Here is a 24,040-nt window from a genome sequence, read left to right as displayed (position 1 = left end):
TTTTCAGTGCATATTCTTGAATAATTTACCTAGATTTTTAAAAATATTATTTTTGCCATTTTTTGTTTAGTTCTCTCTGATTTTGGTATGCTACTTGAAAGTAAGTTGCAGACTTCATGTCAATTTATCCCTAAGTATTTCAGCAAAAATCCTATATATTTTTTTCAATTTTTCATACAATTAAAACAATGTTATCTTCATTTTACTTAGGAGAAGCTGAGACAAAGTTTGTTTAATTGACTTGTTTACTATAGCAAAATGTCAGAATAACATTTTGAATTGAAAACTAAACTTCCCCTCAAATCTATTCCCTGATATTTGAATCCTACAGATCAGGAATCAGCAAACTGTAGCTCACAATCCTGCTGCCTGTTTTTATAAATACAACTGTATTAGAACCCAGCTACATCTTTTTATTTAAGAATTATCTATGGTTGCTTTCATGCTATGCTGACAAATTAGAGCAGTTGCAACAGAGGGTGTGTGGTCCACAAGTGTAAAATATTTACAATCTGGCTTTATAAGAAAAGTTTGCTAAGCCATGTTCCAGATTCTACAATTCTTTCAACAAAGCTTCCTGTACTGAAACTTGGACCAACTGAAGAGACTTGGTTAATTTATTAGTGCATCTGGTTTATTTATCAGTACACCACTAACCAGTTGACCTGGTTAACTTATCTGTACTCCTAAACATGTCATATGATGCTTTTCAAATACAAAAGAAGTCCGCCAAGCAATGTCCCCCCATATTGAGTGACAAGAAATAAGGTATAGAAAATGTCCTCCATTTTGAGGGAGAAGTCTCAAGATGCACAGGACTCCCTTTATCTCAGGTGATTTACCAAGGGGTCAAACCTCTGCATGTTATCGGATATATCTCTGATCCTCAAAGGAATACTAGTTATTTGTTAATTTCTAATTTCCTGTTTTATCAATATAATATCATTAATTTATAGACCAATATGAGGGTTTATGGAATGAGGAGATGATTAAAATCTTTACAATCCGAATTGTGGCATAGAATTTAAGAATTCACTTAATCTGAAGGAAAAAATGGCAAAGATGTTCTAATGTCCTTCATGGAGGAAAACAAACATTTCTATAATCTTTTTATTTAATGAGACAGAGAAAATCAAGGACTTTCTTGAGCAAAAGCTGAGTACCAGTTGCCTTTATCCCTTAGCCCTGGTACCAATATATATTATTCTGAGTTTTCCTAGTTGTAAGCAATAAAAATTGACTCTTAATTAGTTAAATAAAAAATAAATTTATTGATCATAGAAGTAGTAGGATAATTGAAGAACTAGGCTCTAGAATGAGACAGAAATGAAGAGGCTGGGTAGCCAGAGTCACAATCAAAATCCTAGCATGGGGTTGGTGTGTTTAGAACACTGCTATAGCAACCAGTACATGTCAGATGCAACAATTTGCTATAAAAGACCATTTTTTATGTAATCTTGCCATAAAAAGACCAATGGACACTGCCTCTGCCATCTTTGTTACCTCTGTTTGTTGAGAATAGAAATTGTTGTCACCGCTTCTGCCAACACAAGCATGACTTCCTCAGTCTTGCTTTTGGTATCTTTGTCTTCCAATTCAAAAGCCAGAGAAGGTATGTGTAGGTCACTCCTAAGATTTCAGTGCATGGGAGAACTGAGCTATGAATATCAGATCTTTTTGGCTTCAGTAGTGTGAGACAAACTCTGCTGTCCCATAAGTAGGTAAAGTTTTTAAAGATACTGAGGGAAAAGGATATTCCAGAGAGAGAAAGAGAAGAGAAAATGAACAAATTTAGGGACAAGAGTGAAAGGCATATCTGAGACGTCTGATAGAGTACTCTAGATGTTCATCATGCTTATAATGAGTATATATTGACTGTATATTGAGTATATACTGTATATGGAGATATAATGTAAGAGTAACTCTTTCGAACCAAATTTAGGCTGGTCTTGAATGTCAAGAAGAGAAATTATAAAGATTTGTTTATTGGTGATTTTTCTAATCTTAATTGGAAGTACAAAACTCAACCCCTCAGAAGAGAGTGGTCATGGCCCAAGTGTTATGAACAGAAGAATAGACTAATCCTACTACGCAAGTATCAAAAACCTGCTGATGAAGCCAATGTGATTCATAGAAAACTATTTAGTAATGTGGTCACACATATTATTGTACCATAAGTCTTAAACTTTAGGCCTATTTGGTGACACTCCCTATATTATTATTCAGTTCTTACTTATCTTTGAAGACCAAGAAAAACTACACAGTCTCTAGAGCCTAGACAATGATAAAATACAAGTTACAGTACTTTCCACTCTTTTGCTTTAGCATGTGTTAAATTACACTCCAGTTATACTCCTGATGCTTAAAGGGTTTATTTTGATTTATTTGAGAAAAATGCCATCATACTGCAGAGAAATGGATCTAATATACAAAAATAATACATCAACATCTTAAGTGACTGAATACAATGTAGACTTTTGAGAGCCCAGCCCGGTGGCATAGTGGTTAGGTTCGCATGCTTCCCTTGAGCAGCCCAGGGTTCACAGGCTCAGATCCCAGGTGCGGACCGAGCACCGCTCGTCAAGCCACACTGTGGTGGCATCCCACATAAAATATAGGAAGATTGGCACAGATGGTAGCTCAGTGACAATCTTCCTCAAGCAAAAAGAGGAAGATTGGAAACAGATGTTAGCTCAGGGCCCATCTTCCTCACACACACAAAATATAGACTTCTGATAGTTATTGCTTAAAACACAACAGCTATTATTATTATTATTGATTAAATTCACGTCACATATAACATATTAGATTATTTCTTTTATATCCTTAACTGCACAATACAAACAAAATCGTGACCTCATTCTAATAAGCATATAGTTGAAATTGATGACATCACCAAGATCAGAAATTTTCTCAAGCTTAGGAAGCTATTAAATGGATTCCATTACACTGTAACTTTTACAGTGTGCACCATCAATGATAAAAGTCTATAGCTCAGTTTCTCTTAAGGTAAATGGATTGTTTTATCTCAATAGAAGGTTAAAATTAGAAAGCATAGTCAAATATTTTAATTTTGTGGTACTTTTCCAAGGGTATAAAAAAAATTTTTGGTAATCATAGTAACATAATAAACTCCCAATAATATACAGTAATAAGGGCAATAAAAGTAATTCTTATGCTTTATAATTACTTTAAATGACTACAACACAAAGTACTGCATATATATATATATATATATTTATGAAGTCATTGCCCTCCAACAAAAGGCTTTTACCCAGCAGCCAATTTCCTTAATAAAGTTGTCAACATTTGCAAGTTGGAACAGTTTGCAGAAATGCATACAATTCCAGATTCTTTTTGAAGAATCTGAAGATCAGGAAAAATGGGCCCAAATTCCCATACTCACAAAAAGTCAATTAAAGCACCAACATGGAGTAACAATGTCGCCTCTTACATGGAGTGCGTTCTCTTTTTTGCACTCTAAGCCACACCCACTCCATCCCAGTTCTGAAGCTAGGTGCCCATCGCTATTTATTAAATGTTCGTCCCACCCCACACTGCTTTGCTTTAACCCCACCTGCCTGGCCCTGTAGGCACATGTATCTTTGACCACATGCTACTGGATGAGGGGGTGGTAAGGACCTCGCCCCCTAGAGGCTGCAGTGGTGCACTGGGTCTGATTGAGAAGGATTTATTCCTATCAGACAAAGTATTTTCAGAACAAGACATGAGAGTCAGCCAGAAAAAGAGATTTAAGATTTTGCAAGAAAGTAAAGAAAAAGTACAATCCCTGATGATCTGTTGAGGAATGAAGCTCAATGCTTCTAAGGTACTCCAAGCTGTGCACGAAAGGCTCCAAGTGCCCCGGAGGATAACACTGTTAAGGTGTTGTGAATGAGAGCCCTCCAGAATCTTCCTTATCAATTTACCTTTAAACAGTTCCTTCTTTCTTGCCTCAGTATGAAGTGTCAATTCTGGTATTTTTAGAATTTTTTTCTTCCCTTGAATGGTTACCCCAACAGGCCCTTTTGAAAAAATGGTACATTTAAAAGTTTTATGTAATTACAACCTGAGGTCCACTAGCACTGAGAGGAGCTTTATAGTTAGAATGCCTTGCTGTTCCCACAGAAAAACCCTGTGGTTCACTGCTTGTCTGATACTTCAATTATTTGGCTGCAATCACATACTAAAGCAGATATTGATTTCCTGGGTATTCAAATTACACCCCTAACTGCAAGCACCAGTAAAAGGGTTTTTTATCATTTTAAATGATAGACAATTTGGTGTAATGGGCTTGTTCTCACGTAAGGGTATACATTCATGAATTTTCAAAGCTATATTATAAAACTCTATCACAGGGCTAATTTCTTAGACGTATTTAGACTTTTTCTTGCAGGAGGTATACTTTTCATTGGCGTATAAAAGGAAAGGTACATTATGATGAGAAGATTGGGACATTCATGAAAGTAAACAGTTATTTTTTTCTTCTCATACAGTATAAGCAGTGCATATGTATTTATTTTTATTTTGTGTAGTTTATAAAAGGTATGTGATTATAGATTTCCCAGACACATATAAAATGTAAAAATAGTGGTAGCGATTGAATAGAACATTGCCTTGCCCAGTTTTGTTATTGAGCTATTTTCTTTCTCAATACACTATGGGCATTTCAGAGAAAGATACTTAATGCTGTGCCAATTTGAAAATGATCAATTACATTAGTTTTATTTCATAATTAGTGTTTGAATACTCCAATGAAAAACCCAATACTGGCAAGAAAAAAAAATCTGACTAGTTATTCACAAATTTGGCTCTAATTTTTTTCTACCAAAGAAGTTATATTTCTTTCCTATATGTTTCAAAAGCTGAAAGATAGAAATAATGCTCATAAAGTCCAGAAGGAAATATTTTCTACTTTCTCTTATAGGTTGGGGTAGCTGGTTTGAGTTGGAACACACAAGCTACACCACAGGAGAATGGAACTGGTACATCCTAATATGTTTGAGCCAATAAGTAAGATCTTTTTGAAATGGGCCATTCTTCTTATCTGGGAAGAGTTTTGGTTAAGTCCTTGGCAAATGTGTACTACTGCCTTGTCCAGAAATAAGAATCTCTTACCTTTTTGCTCTCCTCCAAGTAATTGAAACACTGTGATAAATCTGTAATTAGTAATTAAAATTTTGCATTACTTTCTTTAATGGCCATAGTTTTAAAGGATGAGAGCATGTACAAGAGTTGAATATTTAATAATTAAATTTTGTGTCAGTTCTTTTCTTTTCTTAAGGATTTACTCAAACCATCAGAAAGATTTATTTTAAAATGTAGTCACCATGTTTATCTTGACATGCTTTCTCACAGGTTTCCATTGATTAAGCAATAATGGAAATCAAGATTATATTTTTATGCTATTTCTGAGTTGTCATTAAATATTTCATACATAATCAATATACTTAAAATGACTTTAAATCATAGTTTACATTATTTATAAGGATACCGACTATCAAACTGAATATACTGTCTTGACTTTGTAACAACTATTTTTATTTGACTTTATCTGCCCAAAATAGATTTATTGACAACTATATAGCTGGATGGGTAAAAATAATCTAGTGGGTGTCTGTTATCTCAAGGTTTTCTAATTATATGCAGCCGTGAATGATAAGCACTTACAGAGAATGCTAACTCTAGGGAGTTAATTATATTGAGAAATAATTCTACAATTGGTTTTAAATCATATCATTTTTGCTCATTTTTAAAAACTACTGAGAACATCAAGAAAATTAAACCGCTTGCACATATGTTTACAGCATGCGTCTGTACAATAATAAACATAGTTTTCATCCACAAACACAGAAAATCAAGTGTATCATGAAGTGAACAGCAGTATCTTACTGACCAAGCCTAATTATAATTCAATCTTTCTTTATCTTTCTTTTTAATACAGTTTAAAAATTATACTTTAAAAAGGTGCTATACATTGATAACCACAAATCATTTGGCAGCAGAGGGAACTATGTTAGAACTCAGTTCTAATTTACCTATTGTATGACCCTTAACAGATACTTGATTTTTTGAATATCTGTGTTTCATTTTCAATAAAATGATGATGATCATTAAGCACACTGCCTGGTAGCTCCTAGCATTTTTAATTGATACAAGAGAGTTCCCACTGGTATTATCTTTAGTGTCTCTTTCCTTTTATAACCTGAAGGTTTTCCAATTATTTCCAAAACAGCAACTGGTACAGTGGCCAGACTATTAAAGGTACTCTGTAAATAGTTGTGTAAGAACCAAACGAGTTTTTTAAAAGTTGTGAGTTGAATTGTGTACCTCCTCTTAAAAGATACGCTCAGGCCCTAACCCCCTGGTGTCTGGGAATGTGAACTTATTTAGGAACAGGATTTTGAAGATGTAATCAAGTTAAGATAAGCTCATACCAGCTTAGGGTAGGCCTTGAGTCCAATATGGCCGGTGTCCTTGTGAGAAGAAGAGAGGACACAGAACCACAGGAGAGACACACAGGGAGAATACCACAGGAAGATGGAGGCAGAGATTGGTGTGATGAATCTATAGGCAAAGGAACTCCAAGAACAACCAGCAGCAACCAGAGGCAAGGAAGAGGCAAGGAGAGATCGTCCCCGAGAGCTTTCAAAGAGAGCATGGACTTATTGACACCTTGACTTTGGATGTCTAGTCTCCAGAACTCTGAGAGAATAAATTTCTACTATTTTAAGCCACCCAGTTTGTGGTACTTTGATAAGACAGCCCTAGGAAACAAATATAATTTGTCATAGTTCATTACAGTGTGAAATTAAACTCATAAAATAAATAAGTATTGCTTACATTGTGCCAGGTGTCATTCAGATAGATATAATTTTCTTTGGTGATATGCTTATGGATGTATAATTATTTACATTATATACATTAATATTGACCCTATGATTTTATGTAAATTTCCATATACTTATTTATTTAATTCTCAGAAACTCCAAGATACATACATATCTCTAATTTACAGTTAACTAGGCCCAAAGAGGTTAGGTAATTTATCTATGACCTTACAGACAAAATATCAGGGCAGAGGTTAGGATCTGCTTATAAAATTAAAAAAGAAAGGAAAAAAGTTGCTATTACTATCTCAGCAAAGGACACAAATTCACAAAACTGAAATAATTGTACTGGATACCCACCTTTAATTGTTCAGAAATTTGGTTGCACTTTAAACCTCCTTGACCTGTTTATTTTCCCCTGTGAACACAGTTTTCACAATTTTCTATCCCACTCCATTTCTTCTTCAACAGGAAAATCCCATGATAAACCTATAACTGATCTATTAGCCAGGCCATCCATTACCATCCAAGCTGAAGAAGCCACACACACCCCTATAAAGCACACTTGATTTTGTCACTCACTTTAGTTTATTTCATTTGGTGACCACAGTAGCACCAAAAATGATCTTCAAGTGCTTGTTTGTTTATTTTCCTTTTTCTCCTTGGAATAATTACCACCACAATCAGCAGAGCCTAGAGTAGCACCTAGCCTAAATAAACCTATATAACCTACTTATTTCCTTAGAACTGTTTTACAGTGTTTGTTTTTTGTTTGTTTATTATATTTGAATAAAAAAGGTAGAAATACTGACAATCAATCCTCTATCTTCCCAGATTTGATATGTACAATTTATCCAAGAAGAGGATTTGTCTTAGCTACGACGCGTGGGTGCTGATTTCATCAATATCCTTGACGGCAAGATATTGGGAACACCAGTATCCATCTGGGAATTGTTAGCGCTTATAGAGTTCCCATTCCATGTGGACATGCTGTTATACTGTGAGCATCACTATTTGTTCAGTGCTTGATACAGTGCCTGACACACACCTGGCACTCAGTACTCTTTTTGTCAAGTAAGTGAAAAGACTTGATAAGTCGAAAGGTGCTACAAATTCATAAGAAGTAAGATGTTTAAAGAGATTCCTGAGCGTTCACTGGAGGAATGCATCCCATGAAGAGGATTATCCTCACCCTTCTATCTTCATAGAAAATATTCACTCTCGAATTACTATGGAATATGAGTTGCTGTTCATAGTAAGAGGAACAAACTGAAAAGAGATAGGAAAAATGATGCAACAGGGAAAAGGCTTAATCTATATATAAAACTGTGCTAAATCCATTGAATATGAAATCTTGCATTACCTATTTGAATTCCATGTTGTTCATATTAAACAGAGTGTTATGAATCTGTATAAGTGTTGACCTTTGTCCTCTTCAGGCTAACCCAGAAATTCCATGAGTTATGGAGTATCCTAAAGCATTAGCCTCTTTTTCTCAAAAGTACTCCTATGGTAGAGAATTATTTGGTTGTTGAAACTTGAACAGTTTTTTTTCAGTTAAATTAAAAAATGGTTCTTTTGAACATGTTATGGTACCAAACGTGCCATAAGTTTGCTGATAAGACTGGCGAAACAGAAGATGTGTCTTCAGAGCTCACTGGATTTGGCAATAAAACCTGGCGTTTCAGTTACAATACATAATCAGAATGACTGCTACCTTTGGCAGCTTGAGAGCAGTTAATATGTGTAGTACACAGAGCAGTAAAGAGTCTCTAAGATTGATTAGATGCCAAAGATAAACATCATTCTTGTCAGTTAATCAAACTTAAATGAAGCTTATTGCAAATATACTACAAGGTACCTAAGATTATTGCTGCTCTAAAACCAACTAATACAATACGTAGAAGTAAAATTTAGGAGAATTTGGTCATATGGCTCTAAATGGGAACTGCCTAGTCTGATACACTGAAATTATTCCTGAATGACTATACGCTGATTCATAAAACAGTGAAAGTCCACAATCAGTTGCATCAAGAAATACAAAGTTTTGCCTTTTAGTTGTGTTCTGCTGCTCATTTTTATTTTGTGACTACGATAAATCAAATTGCAACTTGTTCTTAAATGAATTCCTAGATGCTTAAGATCACCTATGAGTTCTGAATAACTATCCAAGAGCTAACTATCAAATATTTGGAACTATTAAAAAACTTCAGATAAAAATGTTATACACAAATGCCTATGACTTAATAAGAAATATGAAATTATTTCCATAAATATAACAGAATCACATTTTATTGTCTTTAATAAATTTTCATGAGCTGTGCACTTCACTGAGTTGCTTTAATGGAGACAATCCATTAGAGATATTTCACAGACAACAGCAGTCACCTTAATTCTTTTTCGGAAGGCACAAAGGCTAGATGTACAAAGAGAAGAGTCACTCAAATCCAATCTCTCTCTTTCTTTCTCTCACTTTGGCTCTCTCTCATCTTCCTCTCTTCAAGTGTATGTCTTCTTTATAAGCCTGAACACCCTACTGTTGACAAGTACAAAATAGTTTACAACAATTTGTTTATATGACTTAGAAATTACCTAAAGGTCCTACGTTAGGTGAATATTTAAGTAAACAAAGGATCATTTAATCAATGGAAAATTCTGTACCTACTGAAATGTATCAAAATGAAGATCATCAACATCTAAATACATTTGCATTAGTGTGATCTAAGGAAAAAGGATTTTTTATATTGTGTGATTATGACCACTTAAGTTTGAAAAACATAACAGACTGGCCAGAAAGATTTGCAACAGAATCTTAATAATGGATGTATTTGTGCTATGGAGATCATGACGATTCTTTTCTCCTCTTCTTTCTTCTCCATCCTTCTTTAAAGAAACATCATATATATTCGCTTCAAGTGAATAATGAATTACTCTAGAACAAATTAGAAAGCAATATATTCTCCTTCTTCTATAATATATATATAAAATTATTATTTCCTGTGTACTTACTCCAAATACAAAAGAAAAGCACAGTTTTGTACTAGTTTTCATCCCATTATACTTGGGAAAACTCATATAATTTTTACGTAAATAAAATTGAGAGTTTTTCTTCACATCTACTAATTCTCTAACTCCCTGGACACTAACTGGATGTCCTACAATTACTTTCTTTTCTGACACTATCTGGAGTTAGTGCGGCCTCACAGGTGAAGAGCTGAGTCCCACAAGACTGCCCTCACTTCAGATGCCAGTTGATAGTCCAGACCTCCCATAATTCTGACCAACGACCTATAAATCAGCAGTTCCCATGACCCTCTTCTTGGGTTCTGTAACTTGCTAGAATGGCTCACAGAACTCAAAAAGGCACTTGAGTTACTATTACTTGTTTATTATAAAGGATGCAACTCAGGAACAGCTAAATGGAAGAGATTCAAGGAACAAGGTACGACAGATGGGGTGTAGAACTTCTCTGTCCTCTCTGGGTGCACCACCTTCCTAGTACCTTCATTTGTTCACCAGTCCAGAAGTTCTCTGCACTCTTAAATCTAGGAGTTTTTATGGAGGTTCAATTACATAGGCATGAGTGGTTAAATCATTGGCCATTAGTGACTGAACTCAATCTCTAGCTCCTCTCTTCTCCCTGGAAGACTGGGGAGTGGGGCTGAAAGTTTCAATCCTCTAATCAATGGTTGTTCTTCTTCAACTAGCTCTCACCCTGAAGCTATCTAGGGACCCACAAAGAGTCCCCTCATTAGCACAATTTTAGCAATGGTTGAAAGAGGCTTGCTATGAGTAATAAAAGATGTTCCTTTTACGCGTTCAGGAAATTTAAAGGGTTTTAGGAGCTCTGTGCCAGTTTTCGGGAATAAAACCAAATATATATTTCTTATTATATCACAATATTTTAATTTTATATAAAATAAGCTTTATTATAATTATTAATACCTTAGAATTTGGAGAAAATATTAATACTTTGGAAAAAATATTAATGTGGATATTTGATTTGCTACTAGAGCATTATGTGGAACCTCTTTGAGTTTCAGTTTCCACTTCCATGTTATTATATATGTTTGTGTAACAATCAAAAGAAGTGATGCCTGTATACAGCCAGGAAGGATCTGAGACACAGTGACTGCAAAGCATGATACATATTATTAATGTCTTGGCTGCTACTGCTACTATTATTGTTGCTGCTGCTGTGTCTGTCATTTAAGTTATAAAACAGTATATTTGATTAAGCTTTATAATAGACATAAGGCTTAAAGAGTTTTAAAATAGAAATAATGAAAAACTTGATTGATAAGTGAAATAGAAGCTGGTTTGAGGAATTTGGGGAAATGTGGGGCAGGTCAAGACTAGGTTATGGGAATGGGCAAGACAAAAAGACGGGTAATTTCCAAAAAAGAGTTTGAGTCTTCCTTATGTGCTTCCATATCACCCTATGCTTACCATGATTAAACCATTTAATACTCAATTTGGGGATGATTTGCATCTGTGTTTGTCTTTAGACTGAAAGTGATTTGTAGAGAAAAAACGTGTTTGCTTCTCTTTATTCTTTACATTCACAGAGTAAACCCAGAGCCTACCACTTAGTAGGTGCTCAAGAAAGATAAGTTGAACAAATAAGAATCCCTGTCTCAAGGTTTTTTCTCCAGCAATATGGCTGTTTTAATAAATTTTAACCATATCTTTAAGACACAAAGATATTGTGTATATCTGTGGTGTACCACAATAGAACCTCAACATGCTAGTTTATGGGTCAGAATACCTATCTTTTTTTATTCTTCACTGTTATGCTTTTAATTATTCCTCTCTATTTTAATGATATATGGAGACTCATAAGTTTTTTTTTTTTTTTTTTTTTTTTTTAAAGATTTTATTTTTTTCCTTTTTCTCCCCAAAGCCCCTCGGCACATAGTTGTACATTCTTCGTTGTGGGTCCTTCTAGTTGTGGTATGTGGGACGCCGCCTCAGCGTGGTTTGATGAGCAGTGCCATGTCCGCGCCCAGGATTCGAACTGACGAAACACTGGTCCGCCTGCAGCGGAGCGCGAGAACTTAACCACTCGGCCACGGGGCCAGCCCCCGAGACTCATAAGTTTTTAAAATTTATTTTGTTATATACAAAATATTTAAGTTGTTTCAATATCTAATATATTTTTAAATGTAGTAAATTTCTAATTTATTATTTTCCAAATTAACATTTCTTTTTTTGCTGAGAAAGATTCACCCTGAACTAACATCCACTGCCAGTCTTCCTCTTTTTGTATGTGAGCTGCCACCTCAGCACGGCCGCTAACAGATGAGTGGTGTAGATCTGCACCTGGGAACCGAACCTGGGCCGCTAAAGCAGAGTGTGCTGAACTTAATGACTAGGCTGCTGGGGCAGGCCCTCCAAATTAACTTTTTGCCAGAAAATTAATTTTCCACCAATTGATCATAATTGGTAGTCATTATATGTATAATGGCAGCCATAATCAATAAATCACACTCTAACATAATATTTTCACATTGGTAAAGTATATTTAATTGAAAACACTTAAAAATGAATTATATATTATAAGGAAAGAAAAATAATGGAAAATAATTCACAAACAATATGTTATTCAACCTAGACATAATCCTATTAGCCTTAACATGCATCCTAAGTGTCCATGTTTCGAAACTATGTATTTATATTAGTCTACTTTAAAAAATTACAAATACGTTGAGTGAAGAAATAACATCTAAATAAAAATAAATATATGGGGAAAAAAAGATTACCTGTCATCTCACGCCCCTCCCTCAACCACTGCTAACATATTACACTGTTTCCATATAATACATATATTTATGAAAAAATGACTCTCCTAAAAGAGGTAATAAGGAAAACGCCAACATTAAATAAGGAAAATCTAGCCTTTGTGCACATTAACATTGAGAACTTCCCAAACACCTGGAAAGTTTATCCAGTTCACTACACGCCAGCTTGTTGCCATATTTTAGCTGCTACTTTACATTCTAATGACATGGTAAGGAAGAGACAAAACTCTTGTTTCCCTGCTGACGAGGTAATCAATATACACCTGTTTTCTGCTGGGAAAACTGCAGCAGTAGACACGGTGGCATTTTAACCTGTAAGATGGTGACAAAGTAGCATACTGAAAACACATGAATTTGACAAACTTTCACATACTGTTTGCAAATTGAACACAAGCAGTGGGATGCTGGCATATGTTACTATTTCCATGATGACAAATTATGATGCCTCAGGTAAAAGTTAGAATCCTTCATGGAAAAGAAGAGGAAACCCAGTTATGAGACAAAGCCATCGAGTGTGTACTTTGCGTTTTCTAATATCATCCAAATACGTTCATTTTGGTATTAAGGTTCTTCTAAAAGCAAAGATGTTAAGTCAGCAATATCCATAGAAGAGGAAGAATGGAGAATACTTTAGACTTGTTCTTGAATTTTTTGTATGAATGTATTTCAGATAAAATTAAAAGGTTTGAATATAATGTTTTGAATAAGTGTTTTAATTTTCTTTAAAATTAATTATTTATGCAATGCATATGTAAAGATAAGCTATGTCTGAATGTATGTGCACCATCAATTATTTTTCCTCCAAATCAGGATGCAGTATCTACAATTTTTCTTCTTTAAAGATTGACACCTGAGCTAACATCTGTTGCCAATCTTCTTTACTTTTTCTTCTTCTTCTTCTCCCCAAAGCCCCCCAGCACATAGTTGTATATTCTAGTTGCAGGTCCTTCTGGTTGTGCTTTGTGGGATGCCGCCTCATCATGGCCTGATGAGCAGTGCTGTGTCCACACCGAGGATCCGAACCAGCAAAACCCTGGACAAGTGAAGAGGGGTGCATGAACTTAACCACTCGACCATGGGCCGGCCCCCTATTATCTATATTTTTAGTGTATGTCATGCAAAATAAAACAAATTGGCCACATGATCAAATGCTTTCTTCCTTAGAACAAAATTAACAAAACCAAATATTGAATTTTTGATCAATTATATTTTGTCATTTGTTGAGTTTGCTTTTAAAGGCTGTTATTTTACTTTTATGATGGAGGAAAAGCCAATAGCATTTTAGAAACTGTGCCAAAACTATTTGTATTGGCAATTTTTTTAAGTATCCTTCTTAATTATTGATAACAAATAAAATTTCAAGTCTTTGTGTATTTACCAATACATTTATTGATTTATTAGTCAGTTATTTTTCTTCATATGTGATCATACAAAAATAAAGTCTATTTGAATTTGAGCTCTGATTTTAAAAAGTTGATATAAAGAGGGGCCGGCCTGGTGGCACAGTAAAGTTTGCATGTTCCCTTTCGGCAGCCTGGGGTTCGCCAGTTCGGATCCAGGATGACGACATGGCGCAGCTTGTGGAACCATGCTGTGGTAGGTGTCCCACACATAAAAAGTAGAGGAGGATGGGCATGGATGTTAGCTCAGAGCCAGTCTTCCTCAGCTGAAAAAAGAAGATTGGTGGCAGATGTTAGCTCAGGGCTAGTCTTCCTCAAAAACAAAAGTTGATATAAAGACAATCTCTAACCAAAGCCACTGCACTTTGAAAGAATTACATTATAACTGGGAATCATCTAAAATTATGATTTTCAACCATATTTTTTCAGGTAAAAGAGCACAAATTTTCTAGTTTTTTTTTTTTATCTTGCTTATTTTGGACATTATATTACAATATTTAATTTTGTTTTGTATATTATCCATATCGTGCTGTTTTCATCCAGTATTAAATAATAAAGCAGTTTAGAATGTGATGCTAAAGATTCTAATTACACATGATTCTGCTTACAGCAGGAAATTGTCAATGTTACTGTAACAAAAAAAGGAAAACCTGAGATAGAAAGTATTAGCTTTCCCTTTTAAAAGTTTGCATTGTATGTAATGAAATCAATCAATCTCTCAGTGGACATCGCAGGAGATATGGCTCCAAACATTTCTCTTATCCTAATTAGCCAATAGACCCCTCCATCATTTGCAATTTATAATCTACTGTTTACTGAGGGACCAAATAGTTATGCTGTTGAGATGCCACTCACGCTTCATGTGTAAACTCCCAAGTTTACCCCCTTGGTTAACGCTTTCCCTGACTCTCTCCTATTTTGTTCAAGTATTTTACTCTTATTTGTAACTGTTTTGTTTATTTCTTTGCCTTTGGTTTTGTTGAGTTTGTTGTCTGATTTCCTAAAATAGGATGTAGAAATCCTTAAAGGAAGAACTCTTGGCTATCTGAGTCATTGCTATTCCCCAGATGTCAAGAACAGTGCATGACAAATATTACATAATCAACACGGGAGGTTACTGGGGTGAAATAATAAATAAATGAACAAATGAATTGTTTAAATTAATAATAAAAAAGTGTTTAGGAACATGACCCACATTGTCTACACTATGTAAGTTTTATTCTGACTAATCTGTGACCATTTAATATAACCCTCTGTCAATGATAAGGATACTGTCAAAACCTAGGCTAAATCTTTAGGGCCATTAGGAAGTTCTAGTCAATCTTGCTGATAAGACAGATATTTATCTTCTCTATTTCTTTTCCTCAATGAGTTTTATTTAGAAACACAGAATAGACACATAATTTCAGACTTGGATATTCATCTATTTATGTTTACGCTTGCTTTCCTTGAATACCCTATAGTGGTAGAATGTAGGGTAGTAGTTATAGATTCTTAATTCAGTATGGAAGAAAATCTCATAAGGAACATTAACCTTGAAAATACTTTTTGAATCCATGATATTGCACTCTTAAATACCATCCCACAATCAATCCAACTCAGCTAGTTTTCCTTCCAGTTTGAAATAGATTATTATTTCTTAAGTATTAGACGATATAGTTGACTTGTGGTTTAGAGCCATTTTGATTAAAATACAAGCCTTAAACATAAGAATTTCACTTAGCATTTTGTCATATTTACACTATCAGAGAGCATAAAGGTACATATTACAGTCTGAAATCTTATGCTCACTTCTGAGCGTATGCTAATGGAGTGAAAAAATGGGGATAAATGCCTGCACAATTAAACTTTCTGTCTCTCAGGAGTAGAATTCAACCCCACTCTAATATATAAAGTTTCCTTGATGTTTACCCATTCCAAAGGGTACAGACAATAGCTTTTCTTGCCTTGAATTCAGAGAATTATTATGAGATTGAACAAAGCAGCAATAGCAGCTTACCTTTAGTGCCCCTCTTCTCTGTGCTCAGTGATATATTTAGCTGGACAGCCTGTGCTTGACTGGTGTTTGGTCCATCTCTACATTCTTAAATCCAACTGTCTTGGGATCTGACTCTGCCAAGGCCTGGTCTACACCATCTGCTCTGACTGAGTGCCAGGATTCCCGGCTGCCCTGACAAGCCTGGAGAGAGATTCTGGTTTTTGTCTCTCCTGTGAATATTTGAGGTTTTCAAATAAGTGACTCTCAGATAAGTGAAATATTATAGTGTCCCAATCATAGACAATAATACTTTTATTCCATTGATATTTGAAGTGATTTCCAGTTGAAAAAATCTCCAACACCTAAAGTATAACACTTTGTTTTAGATGACAAAATTGACAAGAAACATTGACAAACGGAAGCGTATTCAGAATTATATTAGTGAATATAATAATGCTAATTCTTATAACTATATTTGAGATGGAATATCTAAAGAAACTGACATGTATGTCCTGGAAAACGGAATATTAAGGCATAACATGCTGGTGTCGACTTCATGTTAAAATGAGATTAAAAACAGTTTAAGGAATGAGGAGATTCTTTTCCAGAGTCCACAGCCTCTCATTGGGTATTCATCAATGAAAAACTCTCTCATGTCAATTCAGTTTAGCAAATGCTTACAAAACTGCAAACACTTGACTGTCCTCCGGACTTGGGGTATCAGTGTTCTAGATCCTCAGGGTCTGATGGTCAAGAATCGCCCATAATCGTCTCTAAATTGGGTGACTCATAATAATAGCCTACAAAGCATTGACATGGTCTTTTTTTCTTTTTTTGAGGAAGATTAGCCCTGAGCTAACTGCTGCCAATTCTCCTCTTTTTACTGAGGATGACTGGTCCTGAGCTAACATCCGAGCCCATCTTCCTCTACTTTGTATGTGTGGCGCTATCACAGCATGGCGTGCTAAGCGGTGCCATGTCTGCACCCAGGATCTGAACCAGTGAACCCTGGGCTGCTGAAGGGGAGCGTATGCAGTTAACCACCACACCACCAGGCCGGTCCCTGACATAAGTCTTTGCATAGAGTAGACATTTGTATGCAAACTATTTCAAATCACGTATTATTTTTTTCCACTTTCGTCATTGGTGAAATAGAGATACTGATGATCATATCAATCTGATTACTACTTATGTAAAATGTTCAGTCTTCAAGATATTTGAAAAACTCTGAAAATATTAAAATCTAAGTATTAAGAGAGCAATATATTTTCAAATAATTCAAAATCAGAAAACTTTTAAACTACTTCTTATTTTATATTTATCATTGTTATGTAGGTTAGATTAATGGGTTGAAGAAGAATATTCTGTCTTTGTTTTCAATTCTGCTTCTTAAGTTTGAGTCATTTCTATAACTGGAACTATTTTAAAAGAATGAAATTAGAGTGGTTCTTGCTTTGAGAATTTATATTCTCAAGATACGCTCATCTTGACTGCTGTAGGCTTTATTCGTTGTAATTAACACATGTCGAGATTTTCTGTTGATTGTTTAAAACACTTGCAAGTATATTTTTCTTAAAAACAATGTATAATGCATCATATTTTAAATGCATTTGGAGAAGCTGTGGAATTGGATTACCCATAGTAATATAAAAGGCAATATAAGTGATAAATATTATAGTTGTTTAATCTAGAATAAATATTACTTCTTGAGCATTTGGCATTTTTGTTTATGGTTTGCTTATATCAAGTTATTAAGCAGCTTTAGCTAACATTTTTAAAGCCAGAGTTTTAGAGAACATGTACTTTAGGAAATATAAAATTATGCTGTGATTGGAAAGTCTCTCTCTCAATCTCTCTTAGATACACACACACACACACACACACACACATATACATGCATATCTGTAACCACACACATATATAGGTATAATATTTTTTTTCCTGATATCAATAATAGAAAAGGAGAGAGAAGTAGCTGAGTAAAATAAAGGCAGCATCCAGGGGTAAGAGCCAGGAAGAAAGAAGAGTACGAGTTTGAATGAAATCCAGAAAATTAACAAAACTAGAAACTTTGCTCACTGTATCTAATGCATCAACTATTTTTCCACCTGTAGCTCAGGGCTAATCTTCCTGAAAAAAAAAAAAAAAAAAAAAGCACATATCCTAAATGATAGAGCAGCAGAAGGACAAAGGACTAAAGAAATAGGCAGTGCAAATATTTTCAAGGGAAAGGTTAGGAATAGCACGAACTTTTAAAAAAGGACAGATATCATCATGCCCATTTACAATGATATAGATGCCATTCTGGGAGTTAATTTTTTCAGACAAATGGTAAGCAATTGGTGGATACACAATTTCTATCATTTAGATTCTTTAACAAAAGCCGTTCTTTCCGCTCTCTTGATAAAATTTGGCAAAAAATTACTTTAGAAAACAGTCATAAAATTGTAGTAGATAAAGATTAGTAGCAACCAAAAGACCCAATAAGGTAGCAGTTCTTGCGCTCTTGAAGAATTTAAGATTTCAGATTTGTTGACATAGATTGTTGCACTAAAAACCAATGCATCCAAGGCCACATGGGTATTTAAATGTCACAAGTAACACATATCACATTTATATTACCTCTATAAAATGACATTAGGTTATTTTCTGCCTACATTGAGAAGATTGTTAAAGCTTGCAATGTAAAGTACTAATAACCTCAAATTTTCACTTGTGATAATTTCTCATTCTTTGTAAAAAAAAAGGAAGTTTAATTGTGGGCTTTCTAATGTCAAACCTGAACTCACTTCCTTATGTTATAATATTGACACTCATTTACTAATTTATATTCTCAAGAACAATGTAATTTGCATTTTAGATATTGTGAATAAGGAAGAGTATGCTTGATCATTGTTTTAAAATCATGATTCCTTTTATCTATCGATCTAGATTATATCCAATGAAATTTTCCCCTTTTGGTATACAGTTCTAATGAGTTCAGACAAATACATAGAGGCACATACACCTTTCACCAGTCAAGATACAGAACAGTTTCACTACTCCACGAAATTCCTTGTGCTGCCACTTTATAATCAATCGATCCCACACTCCCAACCACAAGCAACCACTGATGCTTAAGTAAATGCAGTCATTCAGTATGAGTCTTTTGAATCTGGTTCCTTTCACTTATATTTTCTTGTAGATTCATCTGTGTTATGTGTATTAACAGTTTGTTCCTTTTTATTGTTAAACAGTATTTCATTATATTGATGCACCACAGTTTGTTACTCAAGCACCAGTTAGACTTTTTGCAAATTTTAGCAATTATAAATAAAGCTACTACAAACATTTGTATACAAGTTTTTGTATGAACAAAATTTTTCATTTTTTAATCATATGATAGATATGTTTAAGTTTATAAGAAATTGCCAAACTGTTTTCCAAAGTGGCCGTACCATTTTATATTCCCACAAACAATGAATGAAAGTTACAGTTCAGTATCTATGTCAGCACTTGCTATTGTCTTTTTAAAATCTTACTTTAACTCTGCTTTCTTTTATAAACCATTCTCGAGCGCAAATAGCACAATCTGACATAAGTATTTATTTTCCTCCTTCAAAGCATAGCTGTGCCACAAACTATGTGATCAGGTGCATGTGATTGATTTTTTTTCTTAAAAAGTTTAATATTTATCCTTAGTATAACTGACAATATCGTCAAACATTGCACACATTTTCTCAAATCTCACTTTACCTCTGAGGTTTTGGGGTTTTTTTTCTTCTAATTATTATACAATCTCTCAAGAAGTGCAACCCCTATTTAATCACTATAAACAGAATGCTAACTATTGTATGTGCAAACCTGCATTTGGTCTTCACGTACAACGATTCAAAGGTAAAGAGCATACATTTAAAAAAATGTGATTAAACACATTACTAGATCAATCCTTGTTATCCAAACATGTATACAATCGTGTGATTTGAGTTTGTATACATGCATACATCCATAATACATGCATGCATACACAAATTTATATGTACACAAAATTTTTATTTCTTTTGTAATGATGGCAATGATAAAGAAATTTTCTGTAGGTTTTTTGTATTTAAATGCATTATGCAGTGATTTCTAATAATATCAAAAAACTATTAAGTTGTGAAATAATAAAAATGATTACAAACTATATATGTCTTATTTCAAAAATGTGTGTGTACATACATCTTAGAGGAGAATCTTTATATAGACAATGTCCTATTGTATGTCCTTGGATCACATTCCACAAACAGTTCTTTAATACGCACATAGATTATGGATTGAAAGACTGTATCTCAAAAGCTAATGGCAATTATCCACTAGGTGGTAGAATTTTTTTAAAAAATTATCACATGAACTCTATCGATTAATAACTAAATATCATAAAATCTAATTTTACTCACTCTTAAGGATTTTACAAATTAACAATAATTTTAGAACAGTTAAATTGCGTATAGACACAATGTGAAAATAAAATGAGCATAAAATAAAACGTAATACTGTGAGTATTTTCAAAAAGGGTACACTTAAAATTGCTGGTTAATTTTATAACCAACTGTCATTATTATAATTCTGCAAACTAATAGAAGAGCATTCGTATCTGATGCTTTAGCACTCAAAGAATTATAATGTAAAATAAAATAATTACTTATAATGTTTATATTCCTTTCACAGCATTACTTTCTATAGACATAAAAAGGCACACTTAGTTTTAATTACTTGTACAAGTAAAACAATTACTCGTTCAGTTTTGCAAAATTACCTTAAAATATTTGTTTTCAAGACGTTTCGCAAAAGTAAATAAATATTTATAAGTAAGGAAAAATTACTTGGTATAACACCAAGTGTTTTTCACTGTAAATTTCTTATAAATAAGCCCCATGGCATTACTTAATACTATTATTTTACTTTATATATTGGTTTAATTTAATTTAGTCAGCTAATTATTTAAGCCTGTCTCTGAACTTTTAAAAGAATTTACTTTTCTCTCTACTTCTTCCTGAATTCCCGCATCACGTCCTGGGGAACACAGAAACCCAGACCCTGCACGTTGTCCGGCTTCCTGCTTTCGTCTCCACCTACAGTTCATCCCCCTCTAAGCTGTTTTTTCTTCTCAGAATTCCTGTACCACTCTTTCACTATGGTTGGCATGTTATTGCATTAATAATTTCTAAAAATTGCTTAAAATGCCACTTTTTAAACTCCACTTTTGCTCTATTAGGGTTTTAGTGATAATGAAGTAAAAAACAATTCCTGGTTACTTTAAAAACACCTCCACTATGAAGCCGTTTGTTCTCAAAGAGTAAATTCTACCAGAAGGACGATTACTTTGCATATTTCCGTCTGTTGAACTTGTCTAGACTTTTCATCCTCACTCCGTGCTTTAGAATGACGTTCATTCTTGCTGATTTGAGTCTCTTGTCCAATAAGATAATGCAAAAGATTAAAATTACTACGTATTTTATAGCTTTTATAGTTGAATATTCAAACCCAATTACCTATGGTAGATATCTACTAGATGCGGTACGCAGTGTTTACCAAATTACCGCTCGTCATGGTTTTTGCTATATATGTGTAGCACTAGAAATCTTATTTCAATATATGATCCAAAAGATCAAAACTGTTTGCAAAGAAATTCAGACACATATGTAATTAAGCCTCCCTTGTTGTTTCTGCTGGCCAGGCATCTAAATACTTTTTGGGGAAGAATAAGTTGCTGCAGTCATAGACATGCCTAAGTACCAGGTCTCTGATTCACGTGGTCAGAACAGACTAGAACGTTAAAATATTCCCCAAAGAGCCTCCTCCTGAGCAATAATATCCATAAAACCATAGCTTTTATGTGCTATATATTCTAACATGTACATCTAAGTATATAAAGTAAAAATTAAACTTCATTATTGTGATGTAAAATTATCTCACATACCACTGGTGACAGTTTGGGCAATACTCACCAAAAAAATTATTAATGAAAAGAATTCGTAGAATTTCTATCATTGCCTCCTAACTTACTTCCTTTTGATTGTGTTAGATTGGTACCAAATGTAGCTTATGCATGCACATCATGTTAAAATGATCTCTAGGCTATAAATACTATGGCCCTAGGGATATAAATGCTATAGTCTTACTGTTTTATGAATCATATTTATTTTTTAAGGGAAAGAATCTGACTTATTTCTCTTTCTTATTACTTTTTGCATTACTGGGACCTAGCGTATTACCCAGGTCGTAATAAACATACAAGATATATTTTTTAAACTGAATCCTGAAATAAATTCAGCTTTTAAGAAACATAATTAAGCATATTTGTAATAGTATGATATGGTACTCATTATATTCATAATATTCACTATCTACGTGTACTATTGTAGTACTATAATTACTGTGCAAATTTCCCATCCCAAATATTTTCTTTTCTATACTTTTTTGAAGAAGAAGATTGGCCCTGAGCTGACATCTGTTGCCAATCTTCCTCTTTTTTTTTTCTCCCCAAAGCCTCAGTACATAGTTGCATATCCTAGTTTTAAATCTCTCTACTTCTATGTGGGATGCCTCCTCAGTATGGCTTGCTGAGTGGTGCGTAGGTCCATGCCCAGGATCTGAACTGGCAACTCCTGGGCTGCTGAAGTGGAGCGTGTAAACTTAACCACTTGGCCATGGGTTGGCCCCTACACTTTTTAATGTTACATCTATAGTCTATGTATTTCCTTCCTTTTTTTCTCCCTTCCTACTTTCCTTCCTTCCTTCTTTCCTCCCTTCTTTCTTTTCTTCCTTCCTTTCTTTTTTGCCTTCTTTAAATATAGCCCAAGGATCTCTACAAATTCCTGAGTTACAGTCTGAGAGATTCTGATATACTAGGTCTGGAAAGGTACAAGGAAATGAATTTTTTAAATATCTCTGGTGATCCTAATGCAGACGGTCACTGGGCAACACTTCAGGGTATACTATAATCATAAAAGGAAAATAACTTGGTTAATTTTTTAAAACAACCCATATGCTAATGAACCATTTTGGTAAATTATAATTTATTATAGGTTTAACACAAGAGATCAAGAAATAGAGAAATCAACATAAACTAGAAATACAGTAGTCTCTCCCCAATTTGATGTTTATTTATTTTATATAATCAGTAGGAAACTTTTGGTTGAGAAACATGATTCCTAAAGTAAAATTAATTTAAGAAGACCAATAGCATGAGTGAATCTATGAATTCATTTTAAATTTTAACATGAGCAGCAGCACTACCACCAACAATAGCAGGATAGTAAATAGAAAGGATATCAATAATATTTTATATATGTTACATATATAGCAATGAATTCTTCGTATCATAATTTTTACATAATTTTCGGCAGGAGAATTTGTTTTTCGCCTCTCTTAGACACAGTTCAAGGTCTGTCTGAATGTGAGGCCTGGGTTTGCTGAAGTTCGCTCTCCAAGAGGACCTGTGGCCCAGGGAATCTAGAGACTGTGAATTCGAGCATTCCAAGCCAGCCACTATTGCATATGCTGTTCTGGCGCCACAATTACAATAGCTAGCGTTCCGTAATCCTATATTCATATCTTCTCTTTTATTTACAGAAATAGAAAACCAATAGAGAAATTTATCAGTAACCAAAATGGCCTCTACATTCCCCTCCACTTGACTAATCTTTACACAGGTTTTGTCCTGACTATAGGCCTAAACCTTCCGTTTTCCCAGAGCATTTACTTTAGAAACTTGGAATTGCAAATTCATTCTCTGCCCCTTTGAGATGTATGATTTCTCCCGGCCTCCTGCCAGTTTGACAAGTTAGGCATGCCCTTCTCAAGGACCTGGAAGCCATCCCTTTGAAAAGTAGTCCTAAAGGAAGACAGTACCCTTATCTGCCAGTCTCTGTGGCAGGGTAGGACCTTAACTTCCAGAAGTGCCAGTTGGCAAACAGATGGCCTAATCACATCCACAAATCTCCTCCATAATGTCCTCCAGTATTTTTTCCACTTCCTCACCTTTCCTGCCTTTTGTTTTGGGGAAAT

The sequence above is a fragment of the Equus caballus genome, chromosome 10 (assembly GCF_041296265.1).
Source record: "Equus caballus isolate H_3958 breed thoroughbred chromosome 10, TB-T2T, whole genome shotgun sequence".
NCBI lineage: Eukaryota > Metazoa > Chordata > Mammalia > Perissodactyla > Equidae > Equus > Equus caballus.
The sequence above is the reverse complement of the archived record's forward strand: the minus strand, read 5'-3'. Positions refer to the sequence as shown.